Below are 21,553 nucleotides of genomic sequence, written 5' to 3' on the forward strand. Positions count from 1 at the left end.
ACAAACAAAAGGCAGCATTTTTTGATACACTGTACTCTAACCATGGAAACATATCAAACCAACTTGTTTGAAAACTCCTTTGAACTCCAGAAAAATTAGTTCGAGGAAATATATGACCTTTTTGTTGACATGGCCCTTTTAACAAGTAACGTCGCCTTAAATCATCTTGAATGGTAGTATCATGTATAACAATTCCTTTTCTATTTCTGGGATCAGAAATAATATCATCATCTGATATTTTCACACACTGTCTCTTCCCACTATTTGATGAAGACTCAATGTTTTAACCCTTATCAATCGTTTTAAAAAATCTACTCATCTCGTTCCTAAATAAAATAAAAACAAATAAACGAAAATTAATCCCCAACATACATAGAAATCCCTAAATTAGAAATCAAATAATAAACCCTAAGTTAGAAATCCATAAATTAGATTTCCTAAATTAAACCCTAAATTAGAAATCCCTAAGTTAGAAATCTAATAATAAACCCTAAGTTAGAAATCTCTAAATTAGATTTCCTAAATTAAACCCTAAATTAGAAATCCCTAAGTTAGAAATCCAATAGTAAACCCTAAGTTAGAAATCCCTAAATTAAACCCTAAATTAGAAATTATAAAACTCTAAACCTAAGAAATAAAATACAAAATGAGAATTAAGAAAACTTACTTAGAAATTGGTTGATTGAGAGAAGAATAGATGGACAATTGAAGTTTAGTAGAAAGTATGGTGTGATTTGGATATTTTTCCAAATGTGGAAATCAAAAACCTTCCTTTCTTTCTCAATGTTTTGCACAAATAAAAGAAAGAAGAAAAGGGGAAGGCAGACAGAGAGTAATGTTGAAACACTTTTCCATATGATTTTGATTTGACAAAATTATTTATGTGATTGATAAAAATATTCTAACACATTAAATTTAAATGCTTTGATTTATTTACACTAATGTGTTTGTTCAATGTTGAGTTAATTTGATTTAAAGACATTAAGATAAAAAGCCTAAAGGCCCATAAGAGGAAGTCAAGCCCAAGTCAACAGATTAAGACCTCACGGCCCAGGAAGACAAAACGCAGTCATTCTAAGCAAAGCACTAGCTCAGCATGAAGAATGATCGAGAAGCCTTCTTTCAATTGCTTCAAGATGAAGCTGCTGAGTTGAACGACAAGAAGTACAAGTCAGCGGCAGAACGGAATCAACTTAGAGACAAAGTATTTCCACTTTGGGTAAAGCTCAGAAGACGCAGAAAGCTATCTGGAAGACTTTACTATAAATGTCGAAACATTCTGTTCATCTGACGAAAAGCTGCTAAGCACTGCCGTAAATAGAAGATACAAGAATCTCATTGGCCAACGACACTAAGTACGTCCAGAATGAAAGCGATAGGAAGACGTTAGCCTCCAACGGTTATTTCGAAATTCGAAATCACCGGTGCTTGAAGTGTCACTATAAATAGGCCTTTCAAATGATTCATTCGATGCAGATCTTCAATCAAGTCGAAACGCTGACCAAATTCATACTTGAAGTTCTGTGAGAAAAGCAAAGCAAATCTTACACCAATTCCAATCATTGTGTAAAAGTCTAGAGTGATTTCATTCATCTAAAGTGTCTTAGCAATTGTTGTTTAGGACAAGCACTTATCATTTCTAGAAGAATAGAAAGGAGAAGCTGAGTACTCGGTTATAGTACTCATCGGTAGTTATAGGAGTGAGTAGAGGAATAGAGGAAGGTACTCTTGTATACTCAGCTTCTGTTGTAAAGGGTTTCATGCTCTACCTTTAAAGAGCTCAGTAGAGGATTCAAAAAGCTCGGAACGAGTTCCGGGGACTGGACGTAGGCGGAGAGGCCAAACCAGGATATGTCTGCTCAGTAACATATTTCTAACCTTTAAACTCCTTTATATATTGATTGCTATAAAACTGACTAAGTAACGAACGGACACTGAGTTGAGTGCACTAAGAAGCTGAGTTGAGGAATAGACTTAAGTGCTATCTCCTGACTCAAGGAAAGAAGCAGACTTAGTCACCAGTTGACTAAGCTTGTGTCTTAAAACTACTTAGCGCCGCTGTGTAAACCTTTTCTAAAAGAAAAGAAGTCAGCCTTAACGGATAAAATTTTAAATAGTTCCTATCTCCCCCCTTGGAACTAACCTTGTCACGTTATACGGGACCAACAAGTAAGGCAGGCCGCAATAAGCCTTTTTTATTTATATTCCCAACAGATGGGAAAGGAAATTTCGCCATTTCCATCTGTTTAATTTTTTTAAACCTAAAGGCCCAAAACGACCATTAGGTTTTAAAAAATTAAACAAATGGGAAGGGTGAAATTGCCATTCCCATCTGTCGTCTCTTTCGCTGAAGAAGATTACATCTTCTTTAGCTGCAGCCATGGCGGCCCCTGGTAGAGCCAGGGTGGAAAACCCCACTCTTGGAGTTTTCCAGTGGGGCTGGAGGGTCGACCGACCCTCCCCGCCCCCTGGCTCCGCCCCTGATTAAAAGAAATGGTCAAAATAATATCGTCAACATACAAAAGAATGCAAGCCATATCATTACTGTGCTGGTAAATGAAAAGAGAATGATCTGAAGTATTATGTGAGAACCCTACGGTAGATAGAAAATCAGTAAATCGTATGTATCAAGCTTGGGGAGCTTGTTTAAGCCCATACAAATATTTCTTTAATAAGTAAACATGGTTGGATCGGTCAGGATCACGGAACCCCAATAGTTGATGCATAAACATAGTTTCTTTGAGTTCATCTTGGAGATAGGCATTCTTCACATCAAGTTGGTGAATATGTTATGATTTGTACAGAGCCAATCATCCAAAAATTAAATTTTCCAACAATTCGAAAAATAATGCACTGTTTTATACACATAGAAGACAGTAGTTAAAAAAAACATGAGCAACAAACTTTAATCATATAAAAGATGTACACTTTTAAACAAATAAAATAGGCTTAATACCTTTCCAGAGCCTTTCAAGTTGTCTCAATCCTGCAATTGACCTCTCAAACTTAGACTTGTGACAACTAACCCTTCAACTTGCTTATTTGGAACAAATAACCCCTCAAATTACTCAATTAGAACAAATAACTCCGCAAGTATCTTATTTAGAACAAATAACCCCTAACCCCCTAAAAAAACATTCAACATAATATTACATTAGAAATAAAAGATTTCAAAATATTAGTTGCTACATTTAACTAATCTACTGATACATTAATTAAAGGGCAAAAAAGAACTCCTGAAATAACCTATTTGAGGGGTTATTTGTTTTAAATGAGCAAGTTGAGGGGGTTAGTTGTCACAAGTCTAAGTTCGAGGGTCAAACACATATGAGGATCCACTACGCCAAAACCCCCTTCAGACGACGGTTAGAAACCGTCGTCCCGCGAGATATAAATCTGTCACAGGGCTCGCTGCCGTCTATTGCACCTTCAGACGATGGTTAGGTTCTGTCATTTGAAGATACTATACATGACATTATCATAGTTCCTAAACTGTCATATGAATATTGTTACGATGCATCTTTTTATTTATTAACATCACCTTTAATGTCATCACATGACATACTAATAATTAAAAATGTCAAGTAGCTATATGAAAAATTGGCATATTGGTATTCGCGGGGACAGTTTTTATAATAATTTATGTCGTAGTAACTTGTATCAGATGGCATAGGTCTTAATCAATCATGTCAATAGATTTATTTTAGATGACAGATTATTTTATTTTAATGTCTTTTTATTGTTGTTTAGATGATATTTTTTTAACCGTAAATGTCACTCCTTGCCTTCTTCTTCGAATGAATCTGGAAATGAACAAGAATTTCTGTACATCAATGATTTTAATTTTATTGGAGACTAATGCTCATAATCTGTTTACATTTGAACTACACAAATTTCTGAATGTAGTAAGGTAAAAAAAATAAGTAATGTACATTTCCAAATCTGTCAATATGTAGTCAATCTTTCAAGAGGCGTGGTGGTGTTGATTAGAAAGCCAAATCCAACTTGAACTGCAGCATATCTAAGTCATCATTTCCTAGAATCCCCAAAGTCTTGATATCTGCAAAACCAATTGATGATGCTCATTAATTACGTACCATATACAGATAGACCTAATTAATCTCGTTTTACCCTTTCTCCATTTTGAGACCCTTCACTTACCCACCCACATTAAATATGAAGCGTTTAACAATTCTCAAGAGTCACCCAGGGCAACCTAACACTATACTTACTCTAGTTATATCGAGCATGGATAGACTTATAAGGAACCTCTATCGTAATGTTGAGTTTCAGATTGCCCTACTCCGATCTGAGGCACCCAGGTGGCTTGTCAATATATATGCAGGTCCTGACCGGCGGCAATGGACTGCCGTGATGAAGGGCCCTCCAAACACCCCTTATAAAGGAGGTGTATTCATAGTCCACATGGACTTCCCTGTCGATTTCCCCTCCACACCTCCAGTTGTAAGAATATGCATAAACTTGTTAACACACATAAATCAGTTCATATATATGTAAATACACTCATGACATTACTATTGTTCACAGGTCATATTCAGGACCAAAATTTATCATCCTAATATCGGTCCCTTGGGGCATGTTTCTATGCCCCAGCTACTTGATCGCCCTGCCCATAGTATTGCCACGGTAAGATGATTCTATAAATCTATGCATTTGGGGTCTAATTTATCTATTCATATTTGGGGTCTAGTTTATCTACTCATGTTTGGGGTCTAATTTAATTTATCTATGCATTTTATAGCTGTTGTGGAATATTTATGGACTGCTGGTAGAGCCCTTCATTGAGGGGCCATTTCCTGGCCGAGAGCGATTTGCTGAATGATACATCAGCAACAGGGCAGGTTATGTAGCAACTGCCAGGAGATGGACTGAAGAGCATGCATGGGATATATGATGTGCAAATAGCAAGCAAGGGGGGCATTATGAAGTGACATGCGAATAGCGTACAAAATGGGGGCGTGATGTGCGAATAGCAAGGAAATTTGGATGTTGGGCAACCATTGAGTTAGATGGTGTGGACTACTGGATGGGCATAGAGCCAATCTTGCAGAACAGAATGATTATTGATTACAAATGTACTTGGTAATCAATCTGATCTTCAATGTTGGCTCCATGCCCTGCCAGTATTCGACGCCATTTAACTCTAATGGTTCCCCATCATCCAGATATCCTTGGTTACCATTTGCGCATTCTTGAAGAAAGGAGATTTAGATGCCAAAGAAACACTGAGCTGGATGGTGTGGACTACTGGATGGGCATAGAGCCATTATTGAAGAACAGAATGATTACTAATTACAAATGTACTTGGTAATCAATTTGATCTTCAATGTTGGCTCCATGTCCCTCTAATATTCTACTCCATCCATCCAGCTCTAGTGTTTCTTTAGCATCCAAATCTCCTTTCTATTCGCGCATCACGCCCCCCTTGTATGCTATTCGCACGTCACATCATAATGCCCCCCTTGCACGCTGTCCTTTTTTGATAGGCAATACAAAGTAGACAACTTATTCAAGTAGACATGTATATGTATATTCAAGTGATGCATAACATGTTATAACAAGTAGTCAACTTATTCATTTATGTCTATTAAATTGAATCAGTTCTACTTCCTAACATATGTATATTTAAGTAACACATAACATGCTAAATTGATATGAAACATATGTCTATTCCTGAATCAGTTCTACTTCCTAAACAGAACATAAAACAAACCAACATGCTTCATACATAGACACATAACATATAACATGCTAAATTGACATGAAACGTATGTCTCATCAGCATAACTCATGTTAAAATAGAAAGGAATCAGGCAAGTTCATCATTTTCAGCTTTAAGAGTATGCATGATCAGCTACCTTCCTAAACAGAATATCAAGTAGACAACTTATTCGTGTATGTCTATTAATAGTATGCCTATATTTATATGAAACATATGTATATTCAAGTGACACATAACATGCTACATGCCTAATGAACATTCATACACAAACTGAATCAGTTCTACTTCCTAAACAGAATATAAAACAAGCCAACATGCTTCATACATAGACACATAACATGCTAAATTGACATGAAACATATGTCTCATCAGCATAACTCATGTTAAAATAGAAAGGAATCAGGCAAGTTCATCATTTTCAGCTTTAAGAGTATGCATGATCAGCTACCTTCCTAAACAGAATATCAAGTAGACAACTTATTCGTGTATGTCTATTAATAGTATGCCTATATTTATATGAAACATATGTATATTCAAGTGACACATAACATGCTACATGCCTAATGAACATTCATACACAAACTGAATCAGTTCTACTTCCTAAACAGAATATAAAACAAGCCAACATGCTTCATACATAGACACATAACATGCTAAATTGACATGAAACATATGTCTCATCAGCATAACTCATGTTAAAATAGAAAGGAATCAGGCAAGTTCATCATTTTCAGCTTTAAGAGTATGCATGATCAGCTACCTTCCTAAACAGAATATCAAGTAGACAACTTATTCGTGCATGTCTATTAATAATATGCATGTATTGATGTGAAACATATGTATATTCAAGTGACACATAACATGCTATATGCCCAATGAACATTAATAGCAATGCACATAAATAACCTTTTACAATATACTTGCCGCTTGGATTGTACTCACTGAAAAGTGACCACGGTGATGAAGTATGCGATGCTCTAGCCACAAGTTCATAACTTATGCTAATAGCATCAAAAACCCATCACCATTCTGAATGGTTTCAATCAGATAATAAGCCAAGTGGAAGATATATTATAAACTTATCTCATCAGCATAACTCATGTTAACCTAGAAAGGAATCAGACAAGTTCATCATTTTCAGCTTTGAGAGTATGCATGATCAGCTACCTTCATAAACAAAATATCAAGTAGACAACTTACTCGTGCATGTCTATTCCTTACTTATTCATAACATTTTCAGCTTTAAGAGTATGCCTAACATGCTATAACAAGCTTAGTCATAAACTTGTGTTGTTAGAATCAGTATGTACCTGCCTAAAGCCACCACTATGTACCTGCCACTTGGATTGTACAGCTCATGATGAAGTTAGCATGGTGATGAAGTGTATGATACTGTCACCACAAGCTTAGTCATAAACTTGTGTTGTTAGAATCATACAACTTCATCACCATGAGACCTAGCTTCCTAAACAGTTATATCTAACCAATCGGTTCATACCAATCATTTCATCATCACCCATAACATCATACATATATGTAATCGTTCAGTTCAAATCCACATAACAATATATATACTCAAAATCAGGCTAGTTTCCTAAATCAATAAGTTCTATGTTCATATACATACACATACTCATTCAGATAACAATCCAAGTGGAAGATATATTGCAAACCTATCTCAGCAGCACCACCCACAACAACATCATACATTCAACCAATCAGTTCAAACCAACATAACAACAATATATACTCAATAAGTTAAAGAAATCTTCCCATATGCTAAACGCAAGAACTGATTGAAAATCTCTTCAGTTAGCCTTCGCATGTAGCATTCTTACTATCCCTGCAAATATTATGTTCAAATAAAAAGAAATCAGAACATCTTCAGCAACCGGCACTGTATTGCCCTAGGTTAAAAAAGATAAAGACCCAAGCTTTTCAGCGGTGAATCTAACAATGAATACAATAAAATTAGTATCTAAGCGAGAGATCCAACCCTTTAAATCATAGCTCTGAAAATCAATAGATCCTTATTCCAGCTGCTGAAATCGACATACACAAAAGTAAATCGGATGAGGAAAATAGATAGTAATGAACAATGAAAATCAATATATACTTACCAGTACCGTCTTTCGAGCTCACCCAGTGAATTGCATATTCAAATTAGCCATGGAGATAAAGAGGGATGAGAGGGATGAAGCTCTTGCGTAACCTAAACTGGGGTTTGGGATTAGAGAGAGGGTTTATATATCAGCTGAAATTTCAGTCAAACAATAGAGCGCCTAAAATTTGGTATGGTCGCGTAAGTGAAATTTCATTTGTCGTTTTTTTTGTTTTCGGCATACAATGACATTCATTTATTAGAGGTGTCATCTGTTGAGCGCATCAAATTCAACGAAAACGCGTGTTTTCTTTGGATGACAAGATTCTGTAATCGTAATGTCATCTGAGAATCGAGCGCATTTTTTATTTCACTTTCAGATGACATACAGTTAAAATATTGTCACGAAAAATATTCAGATGACACGAAAACAAATGTCTGTCATGTATCTTGTGTCATGTGAAAGGGAAAATGGCATAGTGATGAAAATTACATGTCAGATCAGAGTTATCTAAGAATTATATATTTTTGGGGTTGAGATTTGGGAGTTTGGATTTTTGTGTGTTTTGATAATTTGCGACCCAAAAGTAATGGGGATCCATTTGAAAAAAAATACTTTATATGTTGTGGTTTGTTTTGGTTTAAAATATATGTATATAGAAAATTTTAGAAAAAGTTATCATTGATAATTACAAATATATCTGTTGTGAAGTAGTTTTTTTATTGTATAAACTTGCTAGACTTTTTTTTAATGACATAAAGCCTACTTGCCCCCTAAATAATATCTTCAAATTCAATTGGATACCCATGCTCCTAAAATCACCAACTAGCTCCCTAATCTAGATCAAAATTTCCAATTAGCCCCCACCCCACAAGTTTTGTTAAAACACTGTTAAATTTAACGGGCCTACAAATACTCATTCTCCATTTACTAAACAAGGTCAACACCGATTTTTTTTAAAGTTAAAACATTTATAATGCACACAAAATACACGATTGTTAAAATCTTAAAAATTGACAATCAATGGTGGCATATCTCTTCTTCTGCTCCATTGTCGATAGGAATCAACTATCATTTGATTTTTCTCTTATGGGCTTAATAGAGAAACTAGGATAATGGGTTTTGGGTATGGGTTATAGTTACACAAAAAAAAAAAAAAAGTTGAAGAAGACTAAATTGGTTGTGAGTGCTGATTTAGCGAATGCTTTTTCCCTAAATATGAATTCGGATTCTCTAGTTGTTACTCTATTTCTATTCGCTTTGTATATACATTTTATGTTTTAGCTTCAAATTTGAAAGACTGTACTTTATAGGCATTTGTTCGTAAGTATTATAATCAAACCATAAAAAGGAATTGTAAGTAGTAGAGAATACATAATTTATAAAGGCCTAATACATCACCAGCTCTCTAAACTTGTCCAAACTAGTAGATTGGCTCCCTGAACTTTGCAAATGTCTCACCAGCTCCCTAAATTTACTTATTTCGTATCACAAGCTCCCTAAACTACGCAAGTGTCTCACCAACTCCCCAAACTTGCTTATTATGTAACAACTAAATACAAAAACTATAATACTACCTCTTGATCCTCATCCATTCAATCTCTCAAATCTGTAATATTAACTCTTATAATAGGTTGAAAGGCAGGAGAAGCGGAAAAATTACCTTTCAAATAGATGAAGATGTATTTTTAAATTTAGATTTAATAAGTTTTTGTATTTAGTTTTTACAGGATAACCAAGTTTAGGGAGTTGGTGAGACACCTGCAAAGTTCAGGGAGCTAATATACTTTTATGGATAAGTTTAGAGAGCTGGTGATACGAAATAAGCAAGTTTAAAGAGCTGGTTAGACATTTGTAAAGTTTAGGGAGCCAATCTACTATTTTGGACAAGTTCAGGGAGCTGGTAATGTATTATGCCATTTATAAATAGTAGAACAATTTCAGTTTCATATAAAAGTGCATAAAAATACAAACTATTCTAAAACCATGTCATATATGTTATTTTATAATTAAAAAATATATATTTTATTGCAAAGAGACCATACTTTGCAGCTTTTTGTATCGAGTGGGTCCTTTATATTTAAAAATACAAACACAATTAAAATGGATTTTACGGGGTGAATCTAATTAGGGATTTAAGTATAAGTTGGGAAGCTAATTGATGATTTTAGGAGAATGGGGGCTAATTGATTTTGGCTTTATAGTTTAGGGGTCAAATGAGTTTTATGCATTTTTTAATTAAAACCAATGTAATATTTTATTATGTATTATGTGTAAACAGTTCAAGACTTTAATAATTTTTTATAAAAAATAACCAAATATTTTAATTCAAAATATGTCTTCCTCTCTCCACTTTCAATTAACGGTATTACCGTTAATTGAAAGTGGAAAGAGGAATAATATTGTTAATTGAAAGTGGAGACTGTTGGTTATACTGTTAGTTGAAAGTGGAGATAAGTTCACGAGTTGGAGATAAGCAGACTCGAACCGTTGACATCCGCCATAGAGTAAACTACCGACTTTCGGGCCCCCGACTGGTTCTACCATAGAGGCCAACGATAGATAATAACTCCCCCCGCAAAAACTAGGGGTCGCTATGGGACATCTATTGTTGGGACCCCTTTACCTTACGCCAAGCTCGGGAGAAGGAACTGAATATAACAATAACAAGCAAGACCAAGGTATATGACCAAAAATGCCTTGTCACGAGCTGAACTCAAACCAGCACCTCTAGTCAGGAAGGATAGAGGAATAATACTGTTAATTGAAAGTTGAGAGAGTTGGTAACACCGTTAATTGAAAGTGAAGGGAGTCGGTGATACCATTAATTGAAAGTGGAAAGAATAAGACATATTTTTTGAATAAAATTCACTCTTCAAAATAGGTCCCACATGATGTCACACCTCTCTCATTTAAGGATACTAAAATGAGTTTTCTTTAGAAGTATTGTGATGATTAATTAATGTGCTTCATATTATGAATAAATGCAAGTTTCTTGGTATTAGTTTTACCATTTTTAGTTCGTTGCTAAAGTCTTTAATATTGTTTCCTAACTACAATATAAATTTAATTATTTATTTTTTTTAGCTTTCACATTGGAATTATAAAACTTTTTTCTCTTTTTATAATTTATTCAGCAACTTCTTTTGCAATATGGTACTTGACTATTAGTTTCTCTTAAAACATTGTTGTTTGAATTGCAGAGGACAAATATAAATGAGGATTACTATGTGATTTTTTTTCATAAAGTTAATATTTTTTAACTTGTTAGCGATATTTTATTAATATTGCCAATTTCAACTTTGTGAATGACTGGTTCTCTGATGGTATAAGTGGAAAATTACTGTCTTACATGGAGCATGGTGACATTTTCTTTGCTATCATCTGTCACCAAATTTGGAAGTGGAGAAACGAGGAGATTTTTTATAATAAAACTGTGTTTATTCCAAACTTAGCTGAGTTCTTCTCGAAAAAACTCTCCTCTATTATTGAGAGTTTCAAAGGGAATTCCCTTGCCAGGTCTACACAGATTAGTGGTGTCCATCTCATGGGATGGAGCAGGCCAATAGATGGGGTTGTGAAGTTGAATACAGATGGCTCCTGCCTCATCAATGGTAAGATTGCTGCCGGAGGTGTTCTTAGAGATGCGAGGGGCGCCTGGCTTTCTGGGTTCACCCAGAATTTGGGGTTGGGCTCTTCCTTCTTTGTGGAGCTCTGGGGTATTCTCTCTGGTATCAAGCTTGCTAAGAGACTGGGCGTTAAGAGGCTATCTGTGGAGTCTGATAACATGGAGGCCATCAAAATGATTTCTGATAATCATGTTATTGGTCTTAATAGCCGCAACCTTATCAAAGCTATTAAAAGGCTTTGCTCTTCCTTTGAGATCTTAGAGTTCAGTCACATTTTCAGAGAGCAGAACCGAGTTGCGGTTCACTTGGCTGCGGCAGGCCATGAGGGGATGTTAGGTGTTACTACCCTTTCTGATCCCCCTATCTTTCTCTCTTCTCTTCTTTTAGAGGATAGGATTGGGGTTAGCTTTCCTAGGCTAATCCCAGGTTAGTTGTTCTTTGTTTGTTTTTTCCTTTATTGTTTCTACCAAAAAAAAAATTAATATTGCTAATTTCAACTTTGTTACGTGTGGTTTGGGTGTGGGTGTGACAGAGAAATTAATTCTTAATTAAAATGGGTTAAGTTTATGGATTTTGCGCGCCAAACCTTAAAATCTAATCGAAACTATTAACGAGGGATGGAATGATTGAAAAAGCCCCTCTTAGTATGGGTGTTAAAAAAACGAACCGGACCAAAATAATCAACTGAAGTGATGGATTTTGGTTTTTTGATCTATTAGGTTTGGTTTCAGTTTTATTTTTTCTAATATTTTGATGATTTCGGTCGGTTCGGTTTCTGTGATAAAAATAACTGAATTAACCAAACCGACCGAAATTAGGACTAATTATTAGTTATATATTATTAGCTATCTAATTATTAAGAGTCCTAAGGCAAGCAAGTTGCTTGAAGCACCTATTGAGTTCTCTACTTTCGTAACGTTGTTGTATTAAAGCAACTGATATTTATTTTTTAAATATCAGTTGTTCTGATATTTATGATTATATATAATATCAACTATCTCATTAGTTAGTTATCTATTATCAATTTATCATAATATTAGGATATATCCTAACTTAAGACGGTTCAATTAATAAAAAACTGTTCGGTTACCTTCCTAAAAAACGAAAGTTATTAATGCAATGGGAGTCTAACTTTATATATATTCAATTCAATTCAATCTATGATTCTATCATATATAATATATTCTCTCAAAAACAATATGGGCTTATAACTCCAACTTTTCTGACACACGCCCACCATTTTCTTGTTTCTTTTACTATTATAAAATTGATAATACCAGTTCCTTTCAAACTTTGTGGATCAAGAAGTACACATTGAAAAAGGGTTGTTGTTTTATTGTATAAATTGTTTTTATTTAAATTAGTTTTTAGTTTTTAAAAGGATTAGTTTTTAGTTTTTTATTTCAAGTAGGGATTGTTTTTTTATTTCAAGTTTGGATGCTTATCATTCCGATTTAAATTTTGAAATTTTATAAATATGATCTCTCTCAATAGAAAATAAAATTTTAAATTATATAATAGTTGATTTATAGGACATCGTTTTAGATTGTATATTAGTTTATAAGATTTAGATTATATAATAGGTTTCGTTTAATGGCTTTGAGTTTACTAGTTATGTTTATAGTTTTCAATATTGTAACTTTTACTTATTTTATATAAAAAAATAGATGTTTGAAGTTCAAGTTCAAAATAAAACTAAAGTTAATGAACAAGTAACAAATGTTGCTTCACAACCACAAGAAACAGAAGCATCTCCAAAGCTAAAACTAAAAAGGAAGAAAATGAAGCCAATAGCTCAAAGTATGGGGCCATTTCACTAAATTCACAAATGAGGAGGGCAATATAAAAGGCAAGTGTAACTATTTCAATTATGATCTATATAAGAATGGAACCACTGCATTGAGTACTTATATGCATTCATGTAAGAAAAATCCACATAGTGTTGAGACTAGGCAAAAAGAGCTACCTTTGCAACCCATGATGACATTCAGTAATTGTGAAACTGATATTGGTTCTTTGTCTACTTGGAAATTTGACCAACATGCATGTAGGGAGTGTCTAGCACATATGATAATTATTGATGAACTTCCATTCAAGTTTGTTGAAAATGAGGGGTACAAGAAACAAATGGATGTTGCTCAACCTAGGTTCAAAATTCCTTTTAGACCCAATGTGGCACGTGATGTTTATCAACTTTACTTGAATAAAGAAACTAGATTGAGTGACTATTTTGTATTTAGTAAGCAAAGAATTTCCATCACTACTAATACTTTGACTTCTATCCAAAGGCTATATTACATGTGTATCACAACACATTACCTTGATTCTGAATGGAAACTCCAAAACAATATTTTAAATTTTTGTACAATTTCTTCTCATCAGTCTTGATCACATGCACCTTAATGAGCATGTAGAATTTGCTCATTCATCGTTAGATCTAGGCTTATTAAAATCCTAAGGTGGAGATTCAAAGCATCCTGAGGCTTAGATTTAATAAGCCTATATCTAACGGTGAATGAGCAAATTCACTTGCTCATTAAGGTGCATGTGAAAATTCCTGTTCTTCTTATAAGGGTGATGTTATTGGTAAGACTATTGAATCATGTTTGCTTGAGTTGGGGATTAATGGTGTTTACATTTGAAAATGGTAGTTATAATGACACTGCAGTTGCATGCTTGAAAAAGAAATTTGTCAGTTGGAAGGGTTGCATTGGAAATTGCAAATATATTCATATTCGATGTATTTCCCATATTCTTAACTTGATCATTTTTAAAGGTTTGAAAGAATTAATTCAGCCTATAAAAAATTTAGGAATGTTGTGAGGTATAATAGGCAATCACCTACTAGGTTGAAAAGGTTCAAAGAATGCATTGAAGCCAAAAAAATTCCTAACAATAATTTATTATGTCTAGATGTGTGCACTCGATGAAACTCCACATATCTAATGTTTGACACTGCACAAAAGTTCGAGAGGGCATTCGAGTGGTATGGGAGTGATCATGATCCTTTTTATAGTGTTGAATTGAATGCAGATGAAGGTGTTCCTCTTTCTAATGATTGGGTTATTGTTAGATCCTTGTGTGTTATGCTTAAAGAATTGTATGATGCTACTCTTCGTATTTCTGAATCTTTGTATGTCACTTCTAATACTTTTTGGAGTGAGGTTGCACATCTATATGGTGAAATATTGAAATGGCAAAAAAGTGATGATACAGACTTTAGTTTAATGGGCATGATGATGAAAATTAAGATTGACAAATATTGGGAGGATATTGCGAAAAATAATATGCTTGTTTATTTTGTTGTTATTCTTGATCCCCGTGAAAAACTTGAGGTTATGGAAGACATTCTCATTGAGATGTATGGTGAATTTGATGGGACTACACTATTTAAGAAAGTAAAAATGGAAATGTTAGAATTATATGAAGATTATAGGAAAAACTTCAACCTCCCTCACCTATCAATAGTGGAAGTCAAGTAGATAATCACAGTGAGATTTTAGTTAAGAAGACAATGACTCTACTTCGGGATAAGTTTAAAAGGCAATAATAGATGGTGGGAGTGGCGAAATTAAAACAACGGTACAAGATGATCATGAAGATCTTGATATATTAAAGTAGTGGAAGATAAATTGTAATATCCCATATTTTTACGTTTAATATACGTCTCAAAAAAAAATATATATCTTTATTATTATATAAATATCTTTGAAAAATGGTAATGATTACCAATCTTTAAAATATTATTAGTTTATAAATATTTATTGTTTATGAAAATTGTGACTTTAGAATTTGATTTATATATATATATATAATTACGAAAGTGAAAAGTTAGTTAGTAAAGTTATTTTATTGATTTATTTATATTATATTATATTTACAAAAAGAATCCAACAAATCTTAAATACCTCCTATATTTAAGCATTAGTTTTCTATTATAAACACGATTTCGTTTCAATTTTGTAAAACTAGGTTTCATTTAGTACTCTTTTCCATAAATCATATTTAGCAGCTATCACCTGGAAAGTGCTTTCAAATGTGGCATTGAGCTTTCTCACAATTAAAAAAAAAAAAGGGTAATTTACTTATTAATTATTGTTCATATATATATATATATTATTTGTTTTTTTTCATGGTGTTAGAAAATTGTATATTTTTTACATATCATGGTTTTCAATAAATCGTATTTTAATACCAATTATTATATTAACTCACTTCGTTTCCCCAATAGTTTATTTTGACTCAATTTTATTTGAGTTGTAGATTTGATTAAGTATGATAGAAAATTTTGGAGTAAAGTGGGATATGTTGATCGAATAGGAATTTGACGATGTTCGAATGGATTGGGAAGATTGATAACTAAGATTTGGATCTGACTGTTATTCGGAGTTCGAGGTGAGTGGTAATTATGGTTCATGACACTATTTATTGGATTTTGAAATCTCTAGCATGAAATCTGTTTGATAAAAATATTTTTTGGTCCTTTGATAATTAATATTAAAAGTTTGATAAAAATAGTTCGATCCGATTTTTAAATTTATCTCCTATTTTCGTTCCTTTAAGACAGTTTTGATGAACTTTTCTAAAAATCTTATTTGTTCAAAATAGTGCTTAGTTAGATGATAAAACACTTTCTTGAGCTTAAATTTATTTGTCAAATATTCTCTGCATTAGAATATAGGCTTCTGGGAACAGGCCATTGGTACATTAGTTTGTTTGATGTCATTATCTTATTTGGAAGTAAAAATTCTTTGAGATTATACTTAATTCTGTTAATCGATTGATTTATCTGTTACCGTTGGTATTGGAAATCTGAAATTTTATTCGAATTCTGCCGTCTGGATATTTACGTTATTTGAAAAATATTATGAGATATAAATTATACACTTTGAAACCGGCTCAGTATTATCTGTATCTGTTTTCATGTCTCACTGACCTTCATGTTAGGCTTGCATTATTTGTTATTGTTTTATCTGTGTACGTGTTTGTCTTTGTGTCGGTTGTTTTAGAATCATGCATAAGGTCGGTGAAGACATTCTGTATCTGAATCTGGTAGCGCTACCATCTGTGTCTGTTATCTGGCCTTTGGTGATGTGGATTATCATCACTCTGATGTTACTGTACCGTGGTTTTGATAATTTCTGTGATTTATTATTATTATTCGATTTACTTGATTTTAGTAAATATCGCAATATTATTTGATTTCTCTACACCATCATGTTTGATAAATTCTGAAAACAAATTTGAAACTTATCTGCATATCTGCATGTTCCCCGTCTGTTGTGATATGATTATCACTCACTGAGATTTTCGCTCGCATAGACGGAAATCTCATACCACGTTGATTTTATATTTTTCAGATTAAGATCTGACATTTGGGTTCGATATTGAAGGAGGATATTGTTAGCTAGATATTATTATTGTACGTATTTGGAGACTTTTGGATATTTTGTGGTATATATTTTTGTACAGTTTAAGATGTTTAATCATGTTAGAAGGCTTTACTAGTCAGATAAGTATTGTTTTTGAAATTAAATTCGAGGCTAGCATAGGTTAAGGTAATCTTAATTGATGCGTCGGTCATGGTCAGGTTCGGGTCGTGACATAAATCCTGAAAGGTTTCCAATCCTTGCAGAAATTGTTAAAGATGTTTTGGCATTTTATATATCCACTATAGCCTCTGAATTTTCATTTAGCATAGGGGGCGAGTTCTTGATCCGTTTAGGAGTTCTTTGACACCTAAATTCGTAGAAGGTTTAATATGTACTCAAGACTAGTTGCGGTCCTCACCTTACAAACTGAATGTGGAGGAAAATATAGATGAAATTCAAAGACAAACAGATGGTAATTTTTTATATTTTGTATTCTATGATTATATTCATATGATTTAAAGTACTTAGTGACTAATTTGTTTTTATTTTTTTTTCTTCAGATTTACCAATTGGGGAGTTTGGAATGTTTAATTTAAATAATTACAATAGTTTTGATTTATTTCAATTCAATAAACTATATAGTGTATACATGGTTAATTTTTTTTGTTAATATATGTCGTTAATTTAAAAAAAAATATTGCAGAGACACTAAGTATTTAGTATGGAAGATTGTTGGTTGCTCAACTGTTTTTGCTACTCTACTTCATCATGTAGGTAAAAGAGTTACATTTCATAGGGGTGCACATGGTCGATTAACCAGACTATTAAGGTTAATTCGACCGGTTAACCATTTGATCGGGTTTTTTAAAAACACTAACCATACACTAATCCACTAAATTTGGTTAACCACTGACCGGTTAACTAATTATTTCGGTCGGTGAACCTTTTATTTTGATTTCTAATCATTAGTAAATGCAAATAAAAATGAAAAAAGGATTATCATTTTTATTGTGAGTGAGACGAAGAGTCAATGACGAGTTGATTTAACTACGGATAGGGAGATGTGTGTGCATTATGCCTGTTTCATTTTACACAATACACTAGTTTCGGTTGGTTTTACATAATTTTCAAATTCCAGGTTTAGATTAAATGATGAAACTATAAATTTTAAATTTATTATTTAGTTTTTGTTGCTTCTTTTGATATGGATAGTTCCAATTTTCTGAATATTTGGATATTTGATTTAATATGTGTTTTTTAATTAATAGAAACTAGCTTGGACCATATTTGATATATTTTGGATTTTAAGGTTATAATTTTATTTTATTTTTAAAGCATAATTTTATTTTGTTTACTCTCAATACATATTTTGAGAATTGAGTGGCATTTGATTTGAACAACAATAAATAATATATTGAACTATACACTACACAATTAATATACTATAAGTAAATACCTTAAAAAAATGTATTGTAAGTAATCTATTAAGTTTTTAATAATATTCAAACATTAAGTATCTATACCTTCTACATTGCGAATTAGGAGTAATTTTTTAGTTTAGCATCATGAATTTTTAATATACATATTTTAATATAATAATATAATATAAACTAATTAATAATTTATTTGATAAATGATGAAACCAAGTACCGAACCGAATTTGGTTCGGTTCGGTTTGTTAATATTATTCGGTTATGTTTGGTCTTCATTTTAGGTGTTATTCAATATTCAGTTATTTCAGTTCAGTTCGGTGACCGATGAACACCCCTACCTCTTAGGCCTTTAGCGCCTTTATAAAACTTTGCTAGATAATTACTCTTTTTTAAGCTATTATCGATTAAATAAATACGAGTAAATAAAGGAAAATAAACGTGCAAAAATGACACGAGATTTGGTAAAAAATTGATACTTTATTGATAATGAATGAGTCTGAATACAGTTGTTTAATAGCAAATAATTACAATTGAAATTAACGTATATCAAAATGGCTAAACAATTGCAAAAATTAAATAGATACAAATCAATAACATATGCGGTACTTGAATTACAATATTTTTCACGTCTGTGTCCTTAATTTTTATTTATTATACCCCGAACCCTAAGTTATATTATATTTATTTTAGGATTGGTCGATTAATTGGGTGTTACAGGTATAGTTTCGAGGGTAATTGCATATTTTTAGAATAATTATAAGTTTATGGTAAGTTTTAAAAGAAATTAGCTTTTTGGAGGACCAAATTGGATAATTAATCACTCACATCAAGACCTATATATAGCTTTATTTAATAAATGAAAATCATTTTTTATCAAACTCATCTTTCTACATTGTTCTTCTGACTCCACTCTCTCTCCTTTCTCCTCCACCTTCCCCCACCACCAAAACAGGGTAGCTCCACCATTTTGGGTGTTTCCGGAGATTCACCGTCCAAATAACTTCAACTTTTAACTGGAGAATCTAGACACATAGGAGCAACTTCTGAACAGAGGGATTTGGATTTGGAGTTGTGTACAAAGAATACGGGCTAGGCAGATTGTGAGGCAGATTTAGGGTTATGTGGTGTTATTCTCAAATTTAGGCTAAGGTAAGTAACTATCAACTAGTATTTTAGTTTGTATATATATATATACTGAGCTTTAAAACTCCATGAATTTGTCTCCTAAGGGTTTTCATAGAATGATTTGTGTATTTGTTGTTGATTTTTGAGTTGTGTTCAAGGTTTGAAGGAGATGAGTTTACAAAGGTGATTTTGGACAATTGTGATTCATACTTTGATGTTTAATTGGTTTTCTTAGGAGTTTAATTGTTATTTAGTTAAATTGATGTTGTATTGGTTTTCTTAAGGGTTAAAGTGTTATTTGGGTTCAATTGATTGAGTTGAATTTCTTTAAGGGTTTTAATGTTGTTTTGGTTCAATCAGTGTTCAATTGGATTTTTTCAGGGGTTTAATTACTATTTTGGTTCAATTAAGTTCAATTGATGTTGAATTGAATTTCTTTAAGGGTTTTAATGCTATTTTGGTTGAATTGGATTTCTGTAGAGGTTTAGTTACTATTTTGTTTCAGTTAAGTTCAATTGATGTTGAATTGAATTTCTTTAAGGGTTTTAATGCTATTTTGGTTCAATTGGATTTCTGTAGAGGTTTAATTACTATTTTGGTTCAGTTAAGTTCAATTGATGTTGAATTGAATTTCTTTAAGGGTTAAATGATATTTTGGTTCAATTTGTGTTAAATTGGATTTCTTCAGGGGTTCAATTGCTATTTTGGTTCAGTAAATGTTGGATTTTGATTTATTGATGATTGTAGTAAAGTTTGATCTATTTGATGAGAAAGTGTATACAATTGAAATTTGGTTGGATTTTGGGTAAAGTTTATATCCATCAGGAGTAGTCCGGACGAGTGGTTTGATATTTGAAGACCATGTTCAGTGAGGAACATGGCGTGTGTACACAATCTAAAGACCTAGTCGGGTATTGACAGCGAAGTGTTGGGTAAGACTAATACGAGGTTAGGCATGGTTAAAGAGGCGTCTCGATTATATTTGCGTGTTATGGATTGATTTACGAGGGGACACTCGGTGATGGATACGATGTTGAATTTGATTCGAACTTTGGTTTTTAGTAAATGTTTATATAAAAATCATTACGTTTTGGTTAAGTTGATTTGAGGTTATTGATTATAACTCTGTTTTAGTTGGATGTTGTTTACAAGTTAATAAGTTTAAGGTTTGTTTTGGGTTAAATGTTTTCACAAATGTATACATATAACTATTTTGAGTAAAAACTAGTTTCTATAAATGATAGTTGCTTACTGAGATTTTTGTCTCATATTTTCAAATGTTTTAATGTTTTTAGGTGAAGAAGTATGAGGTATTGAGGGAAGTGTTTGGCACTAGGGCGAGGATTGGATACGGCCACGATTGTCCAAGTCGTCTTCTAGGGTATTGCATACCATTTTGTACATGTAGATATAGGTTTTTTTTGTGCTTGTGAATGTTTATGCACTCGAGTTGCCAATTTTGAAAGGATAAAGAAGTTGTGGTATGCCAGATTTTGGTTTGAATGTCCAATTATGGTATTAATTTGTGAGGTTAGGCAAATTAAAAGTTATCATGTTAGAATTGGAGTAATTTTCTATGTTTCAAACTCTTTTTGGTAAAAAGCACGAGAAAATGATTTCGAATTTGGAAATTATAAGTGATTTTTGACATATTCTAAATGTAAAAGTATATTTGAAAATGTTTCTTAGGTTTCAAACAAAATTTGTATTTCTTAAATTTTAATTGTGAGATGTTACTTCCAGCTCGTACGTGTCTGTGGTAATGTCTCACTGTCATATCCGATTCTATTTTGGATCGGGTTTGACTCACAATAAAAGAAATAAAATTGAAAATTCGAACGACAAACTCAGAGCCACAATTAACTATCTCGACGAGGCGTTGACCTACAGTTGGCTTTGGATCCACAAATACTACGGGCACCTTGATCGAGCGGTTGGCAAAGAGCGAGCTAACTCCATGATAACTTGTGAAAAAATCCTTGATCGGAGCACTTCCCTATGACACGCCGTTAGGATCGGCCGGGGACACTCCGATGTCAAAGTCAGTAATATTTCTGAGAATAAACTGTAAGCACAAAAGTAGAGAATCAGTAAGTGTACCTCAATAGCTTGGGATGCAAGCTATTTATACTCATGTAGTTGTAACTCT

The sequence above is a fragment of the Euphorbia lathyris genome, chromosome 2 (genome assembly GCF_963576675.1).
Source record: "Euphorbia lathyris chromosome 2, ddEupLath1.1, whole genome shotgun sequence".
Lineage (NCBI taxonomy): Eukaryota > Viridiplantae > Streptophyta > Magnoliopsida > Malpighiales > Euphorbiaceae > Euphorbia > Euphorbia lathyris.